Source organism: Canis aureus, chromosome 14, assembly GCF_053574225.1.
Source record: "Canis aureus isolate CA01 chromosome 14, VMU_Caureus_v.1.0, whole genome shotgun sequence".
Classification (NCBI taxonomy): domain Eukaryota; kingdom Metazoa; phylum Chordata; class Mammalia; order Carnivora; family Canidae; genus Canis; species Canis aureus.
In genome coordinates, this window is record NC_135624.1 from 54,990,673 (window position 1) to 55,012,540 (window position 21,868).

General features: G+C 34.0%; 1 long non-coding RNA gene across 1 annotated transcript in view; it reads right to left on the reverse strand.

The window, feature by feature from the left end:
- Nucleotides 1-19,910, reverse strand: part of LOC144282961 (uncharacterized) — a 37,033-nt gene extending 17,123 nt beyond the window's left edge. Inside the window, exons 1-2 of the long non-coding RNA XR_013351370.1 lie at nucleotides 19,818-19,910; nucleotides 16,066-16,127 (exon numbers count right to left, since the gene is read on the reverse strand). This is a non-coding gene — a long non-coding RNA (uncharacterized LOC144282961). The remainder of the gene's footprint in view (nucleotides 1-16,065; nucleotides 16,128-19,817) is intronic.
- Between the last annotated feature and the right edge of the window lie 1,958 nt (nucleotides 19,911-21,868).

Here is a 21,868-nt window from a genome sequence, read left to right on the forward strand (position 1 = left end):
CTTGATAAAAAGAAATAAAAATAAAAATAAATAAAATTGGAGTTAGAAATGTATTAAAAATCAGTTTGTCCACAGGAAAAAAAATAATGTGTGTGTGCATGTTACTCAAATTTTGTGAATGAGGGTATTATCATAAAACTGTTTCAAAACTCATGTATTATAGTTTGAAATGTCATTTGAAATGGCACTTACCTTTCAGAAATCTCTATTGAATCTTTGATTAGGTTTAAAACAACAACAAATGTATTGTGAAGAGCCCATTTAATTCATTTTGTTTTATTGAAATCACAACTGTCTCTATGTGATGAAAAGCACATTTAGAGACAGAATTATACAACATTCCAGGTAGAAATTAAGGCTTACACTAGGACACTAGTAAAGGAATTAAACATATGTGTAGGTGGATATGAGGACCGTAATAGAGGTAGAATTGTCAAAATTTCAAATGATTTGCTTACATTTGAAAAATGATCATGATAATGAATTTCCAGAAGGAGATATATATTCAATTGGATATAATGACCTTATATGTGTATGGTGCCTGGAATGACAAAGGCTCAGCTCCTCAAAGGATTAAAGGCTAGACTAATACTCCATGTGATCCAAAAATGATAAGAGAAGGAAATACGATTATTAAGAAAGATTGATTAAAACTGAGGAAGAGAAAGAAGGACCTGGGAAGAATCAAAAAGCTTTTGTAACATACACAGAATGCACCAAATTCATGTTTTGAACCAATATAACTACTAAGATAAATAAATACATAATAAAGAACTATATAAAGAAATAGATACACAGATAGTAAATCTAATAAAGTTATAAAGGACATGAACTTGAATTCTAAAACATCTCTCAAATAGTACAAATGAGGTAAGGAAAGATGGGGTATTGGCCAGGGTTCTCTAGAGAAACAGAACATATATATATGAACAGAACATCTATCTATCTATCATCTATCTATCTATATAGTTGGCCCTTGAACAATATGCACTTGAACTTGGCAGGTCCAGTCATCCATGGCTATGTTTTAATAAATGTAGTACCATACTGTAATGTGTTTTCTGTTTTTTTATAATTCTCTTAGTAATATTTTATTTTCTCTAGCTTATTTTATTATAAGATCACAGTATATAATACACATAACATACAAAATGAATGTTAATTGACAGTTTATATTATTGGCAAGGCTTCTAGTCAACAATAGACTATTAATAATTAAATTTGGCAGAGTCAAAAGTTATACATAGATTTTCTACTGCACGGAGGTTGGTGCCCCTAGCTCTCATGTTGTTCAAGGGTCAACTATACACACACACACACACACACACACAGATGGACTAAACACTCCAATTAAAAGAGAAAAATCAAAATTATGTGTCATTAAGGAGAGATATACATTTAAAATGTAATAAAAACATATTATATATAAATACACTATATATAGTGTATAATGTACACTACATATATATAAATACACAAGAGAGAGAGAAAGATTGACAGAGGCAAAGATTTATTATAACAAATTAGCTCATGTGATTATGGAGACTGACAAGTCCTAAGATCTGCAGAGTGAGTTGGTAAACTGTAGACCCAAGAGAAAGCCAAAGGTGGAGCTGCAGTCTGAAAGCTGGCAGTCTCAAAACCCAGGAAGCACCCACATACATTTTGAGTCCAAAGGCAGGGAAAAAAAAATGTCTCATTTTACTTAGGGGAGTAAAGCTTTTTGTTGGAGGAGGGTCAGCTTTTTGTTCAATTCAGGGCTTCAACTGATAGGATGAGGCCCATGTGCATTAGGGAAAAAAGTCTGCTTTGTCCATTTAAATTTTAATTTCATCCAAAAATTTCCTCACAGAAGCAGCCAGAATAATGTTTGACCAAATATCTGACCACCCCAAGACCCAGTTGACACATAAACTTAACCATCAAAGTAAATAAAGGAAAAACAAAACTGATGTGGCAAAAAGAAAACCTACAGCAAGATGAAACACTTAATTCCAAACATTTAAAAATGATATTAAATAGGGGTGGACTAAATCCTTCAATTAAAGAAGAAAAAACAAAATAAAACCGTGTGTCATTAAGAAGAGATAAATATTTAAAATAAGATATATATACATTAAAAGTAAACAATATTGAAAAGAAGATTTTTATGAAAATACAGATCATAAGAAATCTGGACAATTATATTCATAGCTGACACGGTAGCCTTCAACGTGTGCAGTATTACCAGAGATAAAGAAAGATATTTCATAGTAATCACCACAGTAAAATCAAGTCAACAACAACAAAAATGATGTTACAAACCTAAATATAGATGAACCACCTAATATCAAAACTTAATATATGAAATATAAACTAACAACTGAAAGAACCAAGAGACAGAAATACAATTACAGGATAGTCCAATATTTCACAAAACAAATAGAAAACTGAGCAAATATATAGAAAATTTCAAGAAGACCTACAACGAATTCAAATTAATTAATAGAGATCAGTATAAGCAACGATTGTAGAATAATTCTTTCTAAAGAAAGAGGAGTGACCAGCCAGATAAACTATAAACTGAGCTATAAACTAGTCTTAGTAAATTTAAAAGAATTGAAATCACACAGATTATGTCTTCTCATGTTGATAAAAGTGGCATTTGGTATTTATTTTAGATGTTAAGATTCTCCAATATACATTTTTAACCGATCTAAATTCATCTTCAAATAATCTATACCATTTCATGTATATAGTACAGATACCTTTTAACAGTGTTCACAATCCCTGCCTCCTGTTGATTATTCTACCATTCATGTAACTTAGTCATATGCAATAATCATTCGTTCCATTGGTAACTGTTACTTTAGGCAAAACTGTTAGCTATAAGTTTCACAGAGTGAGTGAAATAAGTCAATCGGAGAAAGACAATCATCACACAGTTTCACTCATACGTGAAATATAAGAAATAGTGAAAGGGATTATAGGGGAAAGGAGGGAAAAGGAGTGGGAAAAATTAGAGAGGGAGACAAACCATGAGAGACTCCTAACTCTGGGAAACAAAGGGTTGCAGAAGGAGAGGTGGGGGGGAAGATGGAGTGACTGCATGAAGGACACTGAGGAGGGCACTTGATGGGATGAGCACTGGGTGTTATACTATATGGCAGCAAATTGAATTTAAATAAAAAACAAACAAACAAAAACAACCAAGGAAACAACCTAAAAAGCTGTTGTAAAAGCAAGACTCACATCTTCTGCAAGAAATTGAGTGTATCAGCGCTCAATATTCTTCCCAAATTCCCTGCAATCTCGAAGAGGCCAAGCTCTGCTGATTAATCAGTTTCTGCTAGCAAGTCCAACATGAAGATATCTGATTTTTTTGTTGTCAACTTCTTGATAGTAAAAGCTTCCTGATCATGAATGGTTCCTGATTATAGCACCTGCTTGTGAATCTGAAACTAGCCGTTGTAGTAACAGCTTTTCAATAATCAGGTAATTTTATGATAGTAAAAAAGGCGGTAATGTTCTGGTGGTCCAATTCTGCGGTATCATTCTCAAGTCAATCCTGGTAACTGTATCTGTAGTGTATTTATTCAGAAATCTTCTTTACTTTTCTGGCCATTTACATTCTTTTTTCTTTCTTTCTTTCTTGAACCAGTGCATTATTTCGGGTATAGCCTAAGCTGCTTTCAAAATGAAAGAAAAATTCCAGTGTGTTAGCCATAATAAATATTTTCTCTTTCCCTCTCACTGAACAGTCCAAAAGTAGGTAAATAGCCCAGAAAAATCTGCTCTGCATGCCCCTCCAGAGAGAACCTGTTTTCCTTCTTTCTGTTGCTCTGTCTTCCCTGAAGGTACTGACCTCTGTTTGGCTAAAGGGGTTCATAAGGGTCCTATCAGCATTCCAGACTGGAAAAGCAAAAGTAGATATGGAGAAATATCCTTGTGTAAAAGACATACAGAAGTTGTGATTTCCAATTCTATCCGATTCCTTTGGTAATAACCTAGTCATACAGCCTCAACCGGTGCAAAGTAAATTAGGAAATGCAGTGTCAAATGGATAACGTGTGCTATGTGAGAAACCTCAAGGGATTCTATAACCACAACAAATAATGGGAGAATTGCAATATCTGTCTCAATAAGTTAAGATAAATTCTGTTTTTAAAAGTGGAACATGAGCAATACATGCTGAGTTGCCATAATTTCTGCCATGCAGCCCTTGAACAAATATATATTGGTGCCTATCATATTCTAGTTATGTAATGACAATGGTCCCTACCTGCAGGATGCTTAGAGAATAATGCTTTGGACAAGCAAGTAGACAGTAAATACAATATAGCTATCTTTTGAGTCCATATATGTGTGTCATACTATTTAATTGCTTTATGTTTTTAAGTTTTATAAGCTTTGAGATTAATTACATAAGGAAGTACTTATTATTATACCAGCTTTAAAGTTAAGAAATCTGAGAAACAGCTCATACGACTTGTCTAAGATAACAGCAGTGTTTAAATTGGAGAACTAGGGACACTGGGTGGCTCAGTGGTTGAGTATCTGCCTTTGGCTCAAGGTGTGATCCTAGTCCAGAGATCGAGTCCCGCATCAAGCTCCCTTCAAGGAGTCTGTTTCTCCCTCTGTCTATGTCTCTGCTTCACTGCGTCTCTCAGGAATAAATAAATAAAGTTTTGAATTAATTAATAAATTAATTAAATTGGAGAACAAGAATTTAAACTCAGATTTCCTTAGTCCAGATAAATTCACTTAGCCATTTTGTCATACTGACTTTCACTATGTGTTAAAAGGACACTAAATTACTCAGATGAAGTAATAACAGAACGTCACAGATACATGCAGAAGGGAAAACCAAACCAAAGGGAAGGTCGGGAGTTATTTGGGGTTGTGGTATATAGGCAGAGGCTGTGGCACACTCATACAGGGGAGTATTCTTCGAGATAAAACGAACAGATTCCTGATACATGCTAAAGCAGGTATGTATCAAAAACAAGAGTATATACTGTATGACTCTAGTTATATAAAGTTTTAAAAGGGATAAGACTAACTTGATGTGAAAAATAAAATATCAGAACACCAGTAGTCTCATCAGTTTGTTCTCTATAGTTGAGTGTTTCTTGGTTTGCCTCTCTTTATTCCCCCCATTTATGTTGATTTGTTTTGTTTCTTAAGTTCCACATATGAGTGAGATAATATGGAATTTGTCTTCTCTGATTGACCTAGTTTGCTTAGCATGATATATAAAATGTGAATAATGAAATTTAAAAATGGCATAGCCAATAGGGAAAAAATAATGATTAAAGAATGGTAAAAATGAATACTAAGAATAATTCACCATAAGAAGAAAAATAAAGTAAAGTAGAATAGAAACATTAAAATAAATTGACAGGAAAAAAATAAGAACAGCAGTAGCCTCTACGAGTGTAGCTGAATGACTAGGTAGGAGGAAAAGAGAAGTTCCTAGGGAATGACAGAAGTGTGCTATACTTGAGAATGTTAGGATTAGCTGTATTTTACAATTAAAATTTTGCCTTTCACTTTCACTTTTTTTTTAACCTTTGATTCAGTTTTTGCATTTTAATGGCAGTGGGGATTAGACATTCTTTTATACCTTCTCTATATTCTAGGTCTGAGTAAATGAAGAAATATATTAAGGTTGAAAGATAGAAAATCATTAAAAGTGGTTTCCTTCTCAGATGTAGGCAATAGAGAAGGGGGAGATGATGGAAAAGAGTTAAGATTCGCTACCTGAGTTTTGGCTTTAACAACCAGACAATGTCAGTGGCAATTAGAGAGATGAAAGAAGGAAAGAAGAGGGAGAAGTATCTCAGGAAACAGACATTGGTTGAATATTGACCCTAAAAGAGCAGATGAAATTTCCCAGAGAGAGGGTGTAAATTTAAAAAAAGACAAAGAGAATCTTTTGGAGTCAGGATATTTGTGAAAAAATATGTTACACGGAGAATCAGGATTGAAAATACCCCAGAATGAAATGTTAACAAGTCAAATGGAATGATTTTTTTAATGTGTGTTCCATAACATATTAGTTCTCAAACTAGCATGCCTCAGCGTCTCCCAACCGAAAAGGTTTTTAAAATACAGATTTTCACATATTGTTGGATTGTACCTCCAGTCTCCATTCGGTATGTATGTAAGGTAAATAGAGGTGGCATTTGCTTCTAAAATGAACTTCTATGTTGCACTTAGCTGATGAGTCAGTTTCAGAATAACTACACTATATGAATGATATTTTAGTGATGCTCCACTTTTGATGGATTAATCAATATCATTGTCATTTATCTAAAGTAAACAGAAGGAGGGACTTGTCATAGTAAACCTGAAAGAATAAACTAAGTGAAAATGAAGAAAATTATAAGACACATATGCATGCATATATGCATATAAATATATTCATAGATAATTTCACACAAACAATGACATGTATTCCATGGGGGGAGGGGAGATGGTAACTATTCATTTCTACAAAGATATCACATGAACAAATTATGACTGGATTATTTCACTTTATTTCAGCTATCATAATATTCATTGTCTCACCAAAGTAATTGGCTATAATTATAACTTATGACATCAGATTTTTAGTCATTTATTTTTCTAGTTATTAGTAAAAAAAAAAAATAGTAAGCCTGGACAGAGCAAGAATTAAACACAATTAATGATTAAGAAAGCAAGAATATTGGAATTAGAGACAGTGTTATGACTCTTTTACAAAGAATAGGCCACAGAATTATTACTACATTAAAGATGTCCTTATTAATTTTACTAAATAGTCTTTTCATCTCCTGATTAGTATATTGGATTCTTTTCCTTTTTTCATTACTTTGAAGACATAGGGATTATAATAAATAGAAGATTCTTATCTTCAAATGTCCTCCTACAGCTTTTAGAAAATTTAGGAATAAAAATTAGTTGTAAATTTATATAAGGATTAATTGAAAAAAGTGAGAACTGGGAACCATGAAGAATCTACATATATATTAATGAAAAAGATAAAATGAATCTCAAATCAATAGTATAACAATAAGATATAGATATTCCTTCTTAGAAGGAACGTGCATCTACCATCTTAGTTCATAAAGCTCCTATCCAATATTGACATATAACACTTATAATTGTGCATGTGATTACATATGCATATATGTGTAGATGAATAGCCTTAGATACAATTTTTTTTTATTAGATTCCTAGAATACAGCAATAGTGAGGTTTGAGGGGAAAAGTTTAAAAGTTAAAATTTTAAGAAGTAATGAAGCCATGAAATTCATAGGTACATTCTGAAATGATTTAAATCATATAATGTATTCAATCTGAAAAGTAGCAATAAAAAATGAAACAATTGGAAAACAAAGAATATTTTGCTATTGTTTGTTGCAAGGATTTGGCATTTATACGGATAAAAGTGGGGAAAGATACAAAAAAAAATTTTAGCTTATATATTCTAAAGTAGCCAAAATTTTACTTAGATGTTAAACACATGACATATGTATGTCACTATATAAGTTATATATTCCTTTTATTTGAATTCATTGAAGTATCAATGTACTAAATAAATTCGATATTATATAACATGTGTTTTATATCATCCTTATCTGTCAAAGCATCTTTAAAAATAATGTCTAATAAATCCTTGATCAGGTGACTGCTACTTGGATTTATGTATTTACATGGAAATAGAGGTTTAAAAGGTAAGGAAAGAAAAAAATTTTAGCAAACATCTGCACCTCATTGCGTTTGTTAATCACTAACATCTCTTTAAATGAAACTTAAAGCTAACCTGCTAAGGGCATGAAGGTGAAGAGAATGATATACTATTTTGTATTATTTGGGAACTCATTCCTCATCAATCATGTTTTTGGGAGAAATTTTATTTTTTCTAGAAACACAAGTTAGGATTATGAAGCATACAGAAGTTAATCCTTTTTTGAGGGAAAAGGAATCAAAAGATAAAGCTGAGGGATGTGGGTTTCTCTTGTGTTGTTTTAATATCCAATTTGAAATGTTATATAGCTTCCTGTTTCTCTTAGCAAATATTTGCACTTATGTTATTCATAAATTTGACTTATTGAGAACTTATTAGATATCAGGTATGTTTCTAAACAAAGGGACAAAACAAACTTTTCCTCCAATGGATGTTATTTAAAGCCATTCGTCTATATGTTAACAATTAGGGGATCAATAAAAATAAAGAAGAAAAGTTTTTCAAGGACTGACTACTGGAACAGCACAAAGTTTTGTTTTGATAACTAAAGGAGCAATCACCAATGGAAGGTGAGAAAGAGAAGTGGGTGAAATAGGAAAAGATATTTTGATCCAGAATCCAAATAATGCAAATCTTCCAGTTGATGAACTGAAGCAAAAGTTGGTGATAGGCTAAGAAACGATCGAATGCAATTTGACCATTGTATTTATCAATGTAATGAGAAGGTGAGAAGAGTAAGTTACTAGAAATGGTAAACTAGTAGTCAGAATTGATTATATATATTAAAGAATAAAAGGGGCAGTTAACATTTTTAAGGAGTACAAAGTTAAAAGAGACCAGAGAAATGAAGTCAGGAAAGGCTTTATTTATTGCTGGTTTTATATTTATTTGTTTTAAAGCAGAATTTTTTTTTGGGGGGGTTTGCAGCTTTTTTATACTCCTAGGAATATTCATTATTCTAGAGACAGAAAGATGAGAAGCACTGAAGCAATGTCTTTGATTAGGTGAGAGGAAATAGTGCATAAATAGAGGGGTGACATCATCTGGAAACATGAACAGTCATTCAAATTAACATGAGAGGAGGGAAGACAAGGGAGAGAAATGTTATAAAATAGACATCTCAGGAAGTGGCAGACTGAAAGGATTTGGAAAATATAATAGACGTTCCAAGCAGCTTGAAGGATCCACTTGAGGTTAATAGTCATGATTAGAATGTGAAGCTATTCCATATAAATTTGTTTGCCACCCAATCATGTTGAGCTGCATACGTCCTGCTAGAAGTCTGCATTTGTCTTTGAATTTTGCCAGCTGAGATGGACCATACTAGAGAAGCATAATTTGATGGTGCTTGCAAGGGTATGATTATAATGATAAATTATAGGTCATCAAGAAAATGAGGATATGATGTATGTTATAATGAAATATTTGATGTATGTCATAGAAATCATGTTGCTACAAGAAATAAGATCAAAACAAGTTAGTAACTGGAGAGTTGGGCCTTTGAATTTGAGGGTAGGGGGACAATATAGTTACTGGGAATAAGAAGGTTTAGAGAAGTGCTGCCCAGTAAAAATTTATGTGATGATTAGAAAGTTCATAGAGCCACAATAACCACTAATAAATGTGGCTACTGAATCATTGATATGTGGCTAGTGTAACTAAGGAATTAACTACTATTAATTAAGGACCTATATATAGCTCTTGACCAGAAATGAAGGGCTGAGGAAGAGTGAAGGAAGAGCACACAGCATTAGAGAAAGGCAAAGTGAGCTAGAGATGAGGAGGAATGGCCAAGGTGACAAGAGATGATTAGTCTTTATACTAATGGGTAAGGAGTGGTGTAGTCTGGTGATATGAAATTCAAAGCTGGGACATTTTTAGGGGGAAAAGAGAGAGAGAGAGAAAGAGAGAGAATGTTTCAGATTTTAGAACTGGCAATGGCAGCCAGTAGAATAAGATGTTGAGAAAACAAATGTCCATTCCTGGAAAGGATTGCATGGGAAGTCATGTCCTCAAGGCAGAGCCATGTTTCAGTTGGAATAATAAGATAAAGACAATCTTCAGGGAGAGATAGGATATTTATCTGAAAAATCAACTGGGTTAAACATGTCATGGTAGAATCATTTTTTGAATTTAAGAGAAGGGTGGGATGCCTAGGTGGCTCAGGGGTTGAGTGTCTGTCTTTGGCTCAGGGCATGATCCCGGGATCAGGGATCAAGTCCCAATTTCGGCTCCCTGGGAAGAGTCTGCTTCTCCCTCTGCCTCTCTCTTTCTCTCTCTCTCTCTCTCTCTCTCTCTCTCATGAATAAATAAATAAAATCTTTAAAAAAAAAACTTAAGAGAAGGGTGAGTGAAGGGTGAGTTGAGATTATTTAACTAATTAACTAACTAGATGATAGATGCTAGCTAGATAACTAGATAGCTAGATAAAGGAGGGAAGGAAGGAAGGAAGGAAGGAAGGAAGGAAGGAAGGAAGGAAGGAAGAAGGGGTCTTATGGGGATAAGAATACAGATGATGAAGAATGACCTGGGAGTCCTAGGCATCTCACAAAAACTGCTACAAATAGGGGTAAAGAACATAACAAAGTTAATCCAGATTTTCACAGAAAAGACATATTTTTCTATATTCTCATTGGATGGTTAATATATTATCCATTTCATTCAACAAATAATAATTAACAATCGGCTAGGTGACAGACATAATACAAAACTCCAAGGAACAAGTGGACACTATAAAATGGACGTGGTTTCCTCTCATAATTTCTGTCAAATACACCTCTTAAGGTACCAAATTTCATATCTATAATCTGCCATGTAAATGAATGAATACATTGCATATTGTATATTTTTATGTTTTCAGACATTTTGCTCATGTCAATTATCAGACTTTACCTTTACCTTTCAAATAGAATGGGTGAGTTCCTTTACAGTCTCCTGAAATGATCACTCACGGTCTTAACCACTGAGACTGCAAATTATTTTAGTTGTTCTTTGAAAACCATTCTCTAGTTGCATTATTATTTTTAAAAACTCTTTTTGATACCCTTGGAAAACAGGAAGAACAGATATCATAACTATTTGATAAGTAAGAAGAAGAAGCTAGGATGGAATAAATTGCATTATTATTTGAAAGATTATATCGAAGTGCCATTATTAGAAAAACTTCACATTATTCTAAATGCTAATCCAGCAGTTTTACAAAATGGTTGGAAAGTGTTTTCTGGGGATCCCTGGGTGGCGCAGCGGTTTGGCGCCTGCCTTTGGCCCAGGGCGCGATCCTGGAGACCCGGGATCGCATCCCACGTCGGGCTCCCGGTGCATGGAGCCTGCTTCTCCCTCTGCCTGTGTCTCTGCCTCTCTCTCTCTCTCTCTTTCACTGTGTGCCTATCATTAAAAAAAAAAAAAAAAAAAAAAAAGGAAAGTGTTTTCTGTTTTATTTCCAATATAAAACATTCTGTTGTCTATTTTGGATACAGAAACAAACTGGGCTTACTTCCACAGAAAACCACAGTAGTGATTAACATCCTGTGTTGGTGAGTAACCATAGTGCGACAGACTTTCCGTAATTCCAAATCCTAACTGTCAATGCCAAGAATTAACTAATTGACCAACATAATAGACATTTTCTCCAATCTTTTTCTTAGTTGACCTCTCTTTAAACTTGAAGATCTTGACCCTTCCTCTCTGAAACTACTTCTTTAAACGTCCATGACACCATTCTCCTTGGTTTTCTTATCATTTTTTTCTTAATGTTTAATTTTCAATGCTTTCTTCTAAAGTTTAGTATTTATACAGATTCTTTTTCACTTCTTATTCCCAGGTATTCACATTCTCTCTTACTTTTGTAACTGTCATGTTGATGACTCCAAGATAGAGATGATATCTTCTTTATCTTGAATTTCAAGCCTCCCTACTGGATATCTACAGTGGGATTGTCATTTCCAAACTTGAATTGAATATTTTTTCCCCTTCCAAATATGTATGTCCTCATGTTTATTGTCTATAGTGGGGCCACTATCTATTCAGTTTTCAGACCAGAAACCTGTAGTCTTCACTGATTTCTTTTTTTTTTAATTCTATTTTATTTATTCATGAGAGATACACACACACACACACACACACAGAGGCAGAGACACAGGCAGAGGGAGAAGCAGGCTCCATGGGGGGAGCCAGATGTGGTACTCGATCACGGGTCTCCAGGACCAGGCCCTGGGCTGAAGGCGGTGCTAAATCTCTGAGCCACCCGGGCTGCCCTCTTCACTGATTTCTATTGTTCCCTCTCCATCTATTATTTGTCCTCCTAGATATTTAACTTTTTCACAGAGAACTTTCTTCTTTTAATTTTCAGTGTCTGACATCTAACAATGCTTAAAATGTCTGCCACTTGATTTAATGACTGAAACTCTTAATACTAGTGTATTATGTAGAATTTCTCCATGATATTCTAATTTTCAGTTGGTCTACAAAGCATTCTCTAAGTTCAAAGATTTTTTTCACCTTTTTAAAATGTATTTTTTCCAGAATATCTTTTTATATTATTTTTGCTTCTCACTTTTATAATAAATGAAACTTCCAGGTAGAACATAATACTGAACTAAATTCACAGATGGAAAATTGCTTACCAAAATGGATGACCTACTTTGGCCTATTCATCTAACTCCTACTCAAAATTTTTTAATACAGTATACCATGAGATGATTTGGGGATCTTTTGAAAAAAAAAAATAAAGGATAAAATTTAATTACAAAGAAAATATTTATTTTAGACAATTATAATAATAATGAATTATATTACAACCCACAACCAGGTGTCAATATAAGAGTTGTGTTAAAATATGGTGAAGGCTCAAATATTTCAAACTTGGCAAGATTATCAAAATTTAAACAGTTCTGTAAGTCACTAACTTGTTCTTATGTTAAATACCTACTTTTTCTGTTTTCTGAATAAAAATAGATGAGATGAGGAATAATTTAGTTTTCACTCACCTTTCTATACTTAAAAAAGTTCAATCTGACATCTACCCATTTGTTACCCATTAGAGAAGTAATTCAACAAAATTAAATCCCCTCTCTGTTACCATAGCACACTCAACCATGTGGTGGATAATATTGTACCAACTCCTTTTTTTTTTTAAGATATTATTTATATTATTTGAGAGAGAGAGAGAGAGAGCACAAATGGGAAAGGAGCAGAAGGACAGCGGCTGAGGAGAGGGAGAAGCAGACTCCTCACTGAGCAGGCTGCCCAACGTGGGGTTCAATCCTAGAACTCTGAAGTTAGGGCCTGTGCTGAAGGCAGACTTTTGACCAACTGAACCACCCAGGCACCCCTTACCAACTTCTTACTCTGTTGAGTATAAGCCTTGTGCTTTTAAGGGAAAGAGTTGTTTTCCTTCCTCCATTATTTCCTTTTTTTTTTTCCCCATTTTTTTTAGGTGACTTCCAATTAGAATGGAGTTAAAATATTAAGAAGCCAACCTCTGAGAAATTCACTAGTTTCTTCTTTCCTTTACATTGAATGCCATGAGGAAGTGATCATGGTTACATGTTTCACCTTGCTGATAAAAGCTTATGTCTGGGTGAACTCTCCCTAGGTCTAGTTTGAGATGAGGCCTGAGAATTGGTAATGGTAGGCAGTCTCTCTGTTGTTGCTGTTTTTGCTTTGCTTTATATTGTTCTAAGCAGGCTCCACTCCCAACATGGGGACTTGAACTCATGACCCTGATATCAGGAGTCACATGCTCTACTGACTGAGCCGGGAGATGCCTCAGTAATGGTAGGCAGTCCTTTTGGAAACACAAGCTTTATTCCCCAATGAAATGATCAAAATGATGATTGACAGCTTATCACCATTTGTCTGTCTCCCAAGGCTTATTTAAGAATTGGTTAAAAACATAGAAGTCGGAAAGCTGTAGCATGTATTGAATTTCTACAATTTTAGAATTGTGGAACTAACTAATAGGACAGAATGTTGAGAAAAGAAAAAAGAAGAGGAGCAACAGTCTTTTCTTGGCTTTTGTTCAATGTCAAGGTTAGAGTGTAAGTGGCCATTAAATTGAATTCAAAATAGCTTTGATGATGGCAGCTTGCTTTCAGACAAATATTCCTTGGTCAAGTTAGACATTCATTTAAATAGACATAAAATGTAAGCTTTTCTTTATCTAATACTTTGTATTGTAAATTTTTTTCATTATAAACTAAGTAAGCTTTGTTTTCCTCCTCTTTCAATAGCCTCAAATCTAATGTGAGTCAAATAATGACATTTAGCATTTCTAAAATACCTCTCTAACATTTCTTCATAAAGTCACCATTGATATTTCTATGAATACTTGTGTATTAAAAAGAAGACACGATTCCACTGAAAAACCAGTGCTTTATTCAACACCAGGCTTTCTTAAGAAACTTTATTTTTATAAATGCTTTTTTTGAAATATTTGTTATTATATAACCATGTAGTTCATGCCACATGATAATTTACAGTATTGATTACACAATAAAACTAAACTCCCATAGATTGAATGCAAAGCCTTATTCCTAAACCCATTATATCGTCACTCTCATACCTCGGGATACAGCTAGGACCCAGAACTATATACTTACAACCATATAACAAAATGATTAAGAAAGAGGACTTTGATGTTAGCCTGCCTGCATAGTAATCCAAGTTCTAAATATTTCTAGCTGTGTGACATTGGCTGAACTACTTAACCTTCTTAGTTCCCAGATGTTTAATCTATAAATTAAAAAGAATCACATTACCTTTTTATGGACTTATTATATAAAAAAACAACAACAACTAGACAACTCAAGTTGAAGTCAGACACAAAATTAAGTGCTCAGTAAATGTTTGCTATTATTTGAAATATCGGGTTGGGGTATAAAGAATCATAAATTATTCATTTTTACTGGGTTAAAAGTGATTCTACAGAAACCAATGCATCTAAAGTGCTAGAAACAAAAACAACAAAATTAGATCACTTGCAAATTAATGTCCACACATTATTTTTACAACAAGCCACAAGCTAAATTATCATTCAATGTTGCCAACCTAAGGCAAGTAACTGCATCATTTAGATTCCAGGCAGGCAGGCAGGCAGGCAAGCAGGTATGCAATTGCATCAGGGAAGCCAGCTGCTAATTATCTGACTCTAGTGGAACTTTAAATATCAAACCAGTTTCAAAAGTAATGCTCTTTTTCATGGAACAAGCATAGATGTTTATAATAGGAGAAAACTGAAATTTATATTTGGATGCCCTAAAGAGACTGAGAAACAAATAGTCTATTAAAAATTAGGTACACATTAATAGCAAAGATAACCTGATGGTGTCTACAAATTGCTCTTCCTGACAAGTTACAGTGGGGCTGCACCAGACAGAAAGAAATCAAATTAAAAATGATGTGAATGTTGTGCCAGAAACCACTCTGAACCTCTATTCATAAGATTCTCATGTACATAGAAATATGACATTGAATGGTTTAGAACACTTAAATAATTGAAAACCAAAATATGTGTTCAAAAGTAGTCTTCATTTTTAAATTATATTTACATTAAGTTGTACAGTGAATGATCCAAACCTGATATAAACGTACTTTAAATAAATAAAACTTGACTGAGATTTCTAGAGAGAGGGTCTAGATTATGTATCTTTTACATATGTAACAAGTCTATTTGTCTTTGAGATGGAATGGCTGGTAGAGCATACTAGAAGGAATTCTGTTTATTGGAATAAATGAGAAAATAAACAAGAAGGATTATCTCTATACACCACTATTTCCACCAATACAATTATTTTCATCACTTTGAACAAGCAAATTAAACTCATTATTGGAAATGTGAAAATATTGCACATGATAGTTCTAGTAGCTAAATTTAAAAAAAAAATCTGCACCTTTTTTTTTTAAGATTTTATTTAGTTATTCATGAGAGACACAAAGTGAGAGAGGCAGAGACACAGGCAGAGGGAGAAGCAGGCTCCATACGGGGAGCCTGATGTGGGACTTGATCCCTGGTCTCCAGGATCACGCCCTGGGCTGAAGACGGCACTAAACCGGGGAGCCACCAGGGCTGCCCTAAAAATTTTTTAAAAAGCATTCTCAAAATGTTAAAATATACCAAACATAGTAGAATAATGGGTCAGCTGGACTATTTATGGAGAAATCATATAGGATCTTGAGTCATATGGAATGACATTGATCAAATCCATAAAGTGATTGCTTGATTCTCATTTGCATAATTTGTGGATAGATAAATCATAAATACCAAATAAAAGCATGAATCCACATTGGCCTAAGTTTGGAATCAATTTATATTCACTATTGACTGTGAATATTTGTGAATTAGTTAAAAGTACCTGACTTTGGAAGAATCAGAGCTGAATTTGATTCTCATCTCTGTCAATTTCCAGCTTCATCCCTGAAAAAACGATTTTCTTTTGTGAGTCACTATTTTCACTGAAATGTAGTCATATTTATAATAGAAAGTGTTTGTTGAGAACTTATTATCTGGCAGACTCTAAGCACATTTTTAGTGTATATTAGGTCATTTATATAGCACCCCCAAACTCTCGTAAGTAGTGGAGAATTTTGGAAATTACCATATCTGGCCCAGTAAGGAAGCCAGAAAACTGAACAGCAGACAAATTAAGAGCTTAGGTGGCAAGAAATAGGAGCTGAAATCAGACAATTAAGTATTCAATGGAATCTGAATAATTTTCTTTAATGTCTGGGAAGCTTATGGAAAAATACTGAATTCTCAGAATTAATAAGATAAAAGCAATAAAATTAAGGAAGGAAACACCATTACAGAATAGGTTTTGCTCATTTATTTTTATTAGTCTTAATTATTTATGATAATACTTCATAATATACCAATTAATGTCCTGTAGTATAGTGTATAAAATTAATGACAGAATATAAGACTTCTAAGTAGCACAAGGCTATTAAGTCTTTTAAGAGAAGTGGGAGAGTTTACTTTTTTTGAGAGAGAATTTTTGGCTTGCTGGTTTAGTGAAATTAAAATAATTGAGTTCTAACATATTTTAATTAAAATATATGCATTTATTAAGAGATACTTATAAAGTCTTTTAAGAAATTAGTCTTTATCTAAAGAACTTACCAGATACAATATAACTATAGCAATATGGGAGTTAAGTTATAGTAGACTAAAAATAGTGATCAGATTTTTTTTGGGGGGGTGTTGAGTTGTATAAGTTCTTTATATATTTTAATATTAACCCCTTTTCAGATATATCATTATTAAATATATTCTCCCATTCAGTAGGTTGCCTTTTTTTGTTGTCATTGATGGTTTCCCTCACTGTGCAGATGCTTTTTATTTTGATATAGTCCCAGTAGTTTATTTTTGCCTTTGTTTCCCTTGCCTTGGGAAGCATAGTTAAAAAAATGTTGCTTTAGTCAATGTCAGAGAATTTATTACCTGTGTGCTCTTCTAGGATTTTTATGTATAGGTCTCACATGTAGGTGTTTGATCCATTTTGAGTTTATTTTTGTGTATAGTGTTAGAAAGTGGCCCAGTTTTATTCTTTTACATAGTGACATTCTTTTACATACAGTTCATTGAAGACACTATCTGATTGGAAAAATGGGCAGGGGAACTTAAAAGACATTTTTTCAAAGAAGACATAAAAATGGCAAACAGACATGTAAAAAGTTACTCAACAACATCAGTTATCATCAGGGAAATACAAATCAAAACCACAATGCAATATCACTTTATACCTATCAGAATGGCTAAAAAAAAAAAAAAAAGACAAGAAATGACAATTGTTGGCAAGGATGTGGAGAAAAGGAAGCCTCATACACTATTGTTTGGAATGTAACTTGGTACATCTCCTATGGGAAACAACATGGAGGTTCCTCAGAACATTATAAATAGAAGTACATGTGATCTAAAAATTCAACTACTGGGTATTTGCCCAAAGAAAACAAAATATTAATTCAAAAGAAAATACATATCTCTATGTTTACTGTGGCATTATTTACAATAGTCAAGATATGGAAGCAACCCAAGTGTCCATCAGTGGATGAGATCCTGCCATTTGCCACAACATGGATGGACCCGGAGGGTATTCTGTTAGGTGAAATAAGTCAAACAGAGAAAGGGAAATGCCATATAATTCCACTCATATGTTGAATCTTAAAAAAAAAAAAAAAAAAGAATAAACAAACAATTATAAAGCAGAATCAGACCTATAAATACAGAGAAAAAACTGATGGCTGCCAGAGGGAAGAGGGGTCAAAGGATGGGCACAGTGAATGAAGAGGAATGGGAAACTCAGGTTTCCAGTTATGGAATCATGGGAATAAAAAGCACAGGAAAAGAAATATAGTCAATGATATTGTAATAATGTTGTATGGCGACAGATGGTAGCTACACTTGTGGTGAGCACAGCAAAATGTCAGAAATTTGTTGAATCACTATGTTGTACACCTAAAACTAATGCAACACTATGTGTCAGCTATATGTTTTTTTTAAAAATCCCTTTTCCAGGAATTACAAAGCAACTGCAATAGTCAAAATTCTGCGAAAATTAAGATTAAGATTTATTATCTTTATGTTATCTCTTTTATTTTCTACTGCTTTGAGAAAACAAAAACTAAAATTACACACAAATTTACCTGAAACGGAGGGTGTATTCCTGGGCAATGTAGTACATACAATGTCAAATACACACTTTTTTTTTTTTTCTCCTTGTTCTTTTTAAACTACCTCATGGATACCTATGAATGGTATCAACTCTTATGTGACTGCTAAAAATGTATTTATGCAAATGTGGAAAATCATCCAGTGAATGGGAGATTTAGTTACACAATATTTGGAAGATATAGTTTAAATGGGTCGGAAATGAATGAGTATGCATGAATGGAGGATAGGTGATTGAGGACGATGGTCAATAAAGAATCACAAATACAATGTATTTAACTATTCTAATTGTTCAGAGAAACAACAAAATACATAGATAATATGAACCAGAATAAGATGATCTTAACATCCAAGAGGTAGCATGTTTCTTCTTAAAAAGCTTTGTTGTGGGATGCCTGGGTGGTTTAGCAGTTGAGTGTCTGCCTTTGGCTCAGGGCATGATCCCAGGGTCACATAATTGAGTCCTATATTGGGCTTCCTGCATGGAGCCTGCTTCTCCCTCTGCCTATGTCTCTGCCTCTCTTTCTTTGTGTCTCTCATGAATGAATAAATAAAATATTTTAAAAAATAAAGCTTTGTTGTAACAATGCGAGTTAAAATAAAATGTTGCAACTACTTGGTCCATTCTTAAGGGGCTTCTAAGAAAAATAATTAGCCTTTTCAGAGCTACAGTACATGTAATACTCTTGAGGGGAGTTATATGAAGTACAAGTGGTAGAGGAATGGTACTGTGGAGTAAGAAGAATGGGATTTATTAAAAGAGTGAATTTCACAAATCAATGAATTGAAGGTTCCAGATGGCACAGTGCAACAGAATAAAAGAGAAATAGTGCAAGCAAACCATAGCCAAGAGCAAAGGCAGAGCTTATGAGAGGATGCTGAACAGAGGACTTCTGTTTTAAGTTGCAGCCTAGATGGCAGGAGTGATGTGGCCTAAATTTGAAAATATGTGTCATGAATAGAAGAAATTTCAGATCATGTTACAGAGGCTCATTGAATATAACAGTCACCAACCTGCTGGCTATTTGGTAGCCTTTCCTCAGAAGCAGGACAAGCAGCCCCAGAGGAAGAGGAAACATGAGTGATTACCTCGTAGTGTGCTAAGAGCATTAGATGAGATAACAACTGTGTACATGCTTTGTGGATTTAGGACAAAAATGAGTCCTCCCAAAATAAAAAAAAAAAAAAAGAGTCATCCCTGGAAGGAAGCATGCATGGAAAGACCAGGAGTTCTACAGTCAGACAATGAGCACCATAAGTACCCAACCAACACATACAATTGCAGCACATGCAATCTTAGCAAGGCTACTTACGAGATCTCTCAAGTTCAGTTACTTTTTTTTTTTTCTAAAACATGGATGAAAAATTACGGTGCTTCTGAGGCAATGAAATCAACTAATAATGACAAAACACACATTTTCAATAAGTCTCCATCCTTACACTCATGCTGCGGTACTCTTTTATGATCTCTCATATGTACTTTCTTCCTGAGCAGAACATCTTTTCACTTCGTCAGGATGGTCAACTCCTCCTCTCTCTCCTTTAAATGAAATTCCAGTGTCACCTCAAGTGTCACAGTTTCCATGTCCACTCTTTGTCTTATCATAAATGCTTATTCTGAATGCTATTATAGGACTTACCACACTCTATTGCAATTATTTGCTCACAGAGGGTATCTTACACTAAATGGTGAAATTTTTGAGGCTACTGAACATATGCCATACATATCTGGAATTTTCAGTTCCTAGCAAAGCATCTTAAAAAATGTGTATCCCTAAAAGGTTTATTAAGTAAATGAAGTGAACCACTTATTCAACAGGTCTCTATTTCACTTGGACTAATGGTACATGGTGGGCTTCCAGAAAATAGGATAAAGCCAACACAGTAACTCAGTACATGTTGAATGATCTGATTGTTTATATTACAAAAAAAGCCAAACTGAATAGTGTTGAAACCACTGTTATTTGTTCTAATAGATGTTTTAAAGTATTATCATGGCTAAAATAATTGACTGTTAACTTCAAAGGAAAAAAAAAAAACAACTAGAAATCCATCAGTTTTTTTATTAAGAGTGAATATTCATGGGACATCTGAGTAGCTTAGCAGTTGAGCGTCTGCCTTCTGCTCAGGGTGTGATCCTAGGTCTGGGAATCAAGTCCCACATCGGGTTCCTGCATGGAGCTTGCTTCTCCCTCTGCCTATGTCTCTGCCTCTCTCTCTGTGTCTCTCATGAATAAATAAATAAAATCTTTTTTAAAAAAAAGAGTGAATATTCGATATTAGCCAAGTTTGATGGCGCACATTTTAACTTGTCCATTTCAAGGCAAGAAAAATGCAAATCATTTTGTATAAAATGATGTATACAATTGTAAGAAATTGGGGGAAAAAACATAATTTGCTTTATTGTACCTAATTAGAATGAATAAAGCAATTAATCTGGAAAACAGTGAGCATCGCAACTGAGTGAAAACATGAGCATGCTGTAATTGACCCAGCAACACGATTTATATTTGGAAAATTTTCCAGTTTCATCAAAAGAATCACTTCACTAAGAGTTATGTTTTATTCATTCAATGGTGTGCTGAAACCCTGATGATTTGGGATACTTAATTGCATTGGTCCACTTACAAACAGCATGTGCAATTGAGCAAGTGACAGGAGACTTTTATTTATTTTAGGTTATCTTAGCACAATGTTTGTCGATGTTGTATGAGGATGAGTTGTACTTAAGTATGAGATTTGGGTGATATTTTATGTGCCCCCTGAGGCTCTCTCTCTGCCCAAACCATAATGAAAATGGAACACTTCCAAATACCTATATTTTAAAACCACAATGTTTGACTCAGTGGTAAATTAAAGAAAATTGATAAACAAGTAACTCTGAAATCAGTTTGAGGAACAAAGCTTTCTCAGCAAGACACAAGAAATGTACTGATTTTTTGCTTCATGAAAACAATCCCATTTTGTGACTGTGGTCTTGCTCTTTTAGCATTGCGATATTTTCCTTCGAATTTACGGACCATCAAGACATTTGTGTGAAGAAATATTGCTTCAAATCCCTCTACAATATCCACATTAAAATTAATCACAATAAGTAAAATGAGCCAACATGTGATCTCTAGGCCAGGAAAGCAATCAACCATCATTATAATCAATCATATTTTGGGGCACCTGGGCGACTCAGTGGTTGAGCATCTACCTTTGACTCTTGCTGTGATCCCAGGGTCCTGGGATCGAGTCTTGCATCAGGCTCCCCACAGGGAGCCTGCTTCTCCCTCTACCTATGTCTCTGCCTCTCTCTCTGTGTCTCTCATGAATAAACAAAATAAAATATTTAAAAAGAAAGTCAATCGTGCTTTCCCTTGAAAAAGCATTATTCTTTATTTGTGTTAAACCATCCATTGAAGTAAGACTTTACTAGATCCATAGCTTCCACTGTGTTTATCTTAGCTTAAAAAAGAGTGTAGTTCAGTTCTTTGGGAAAATTCTCA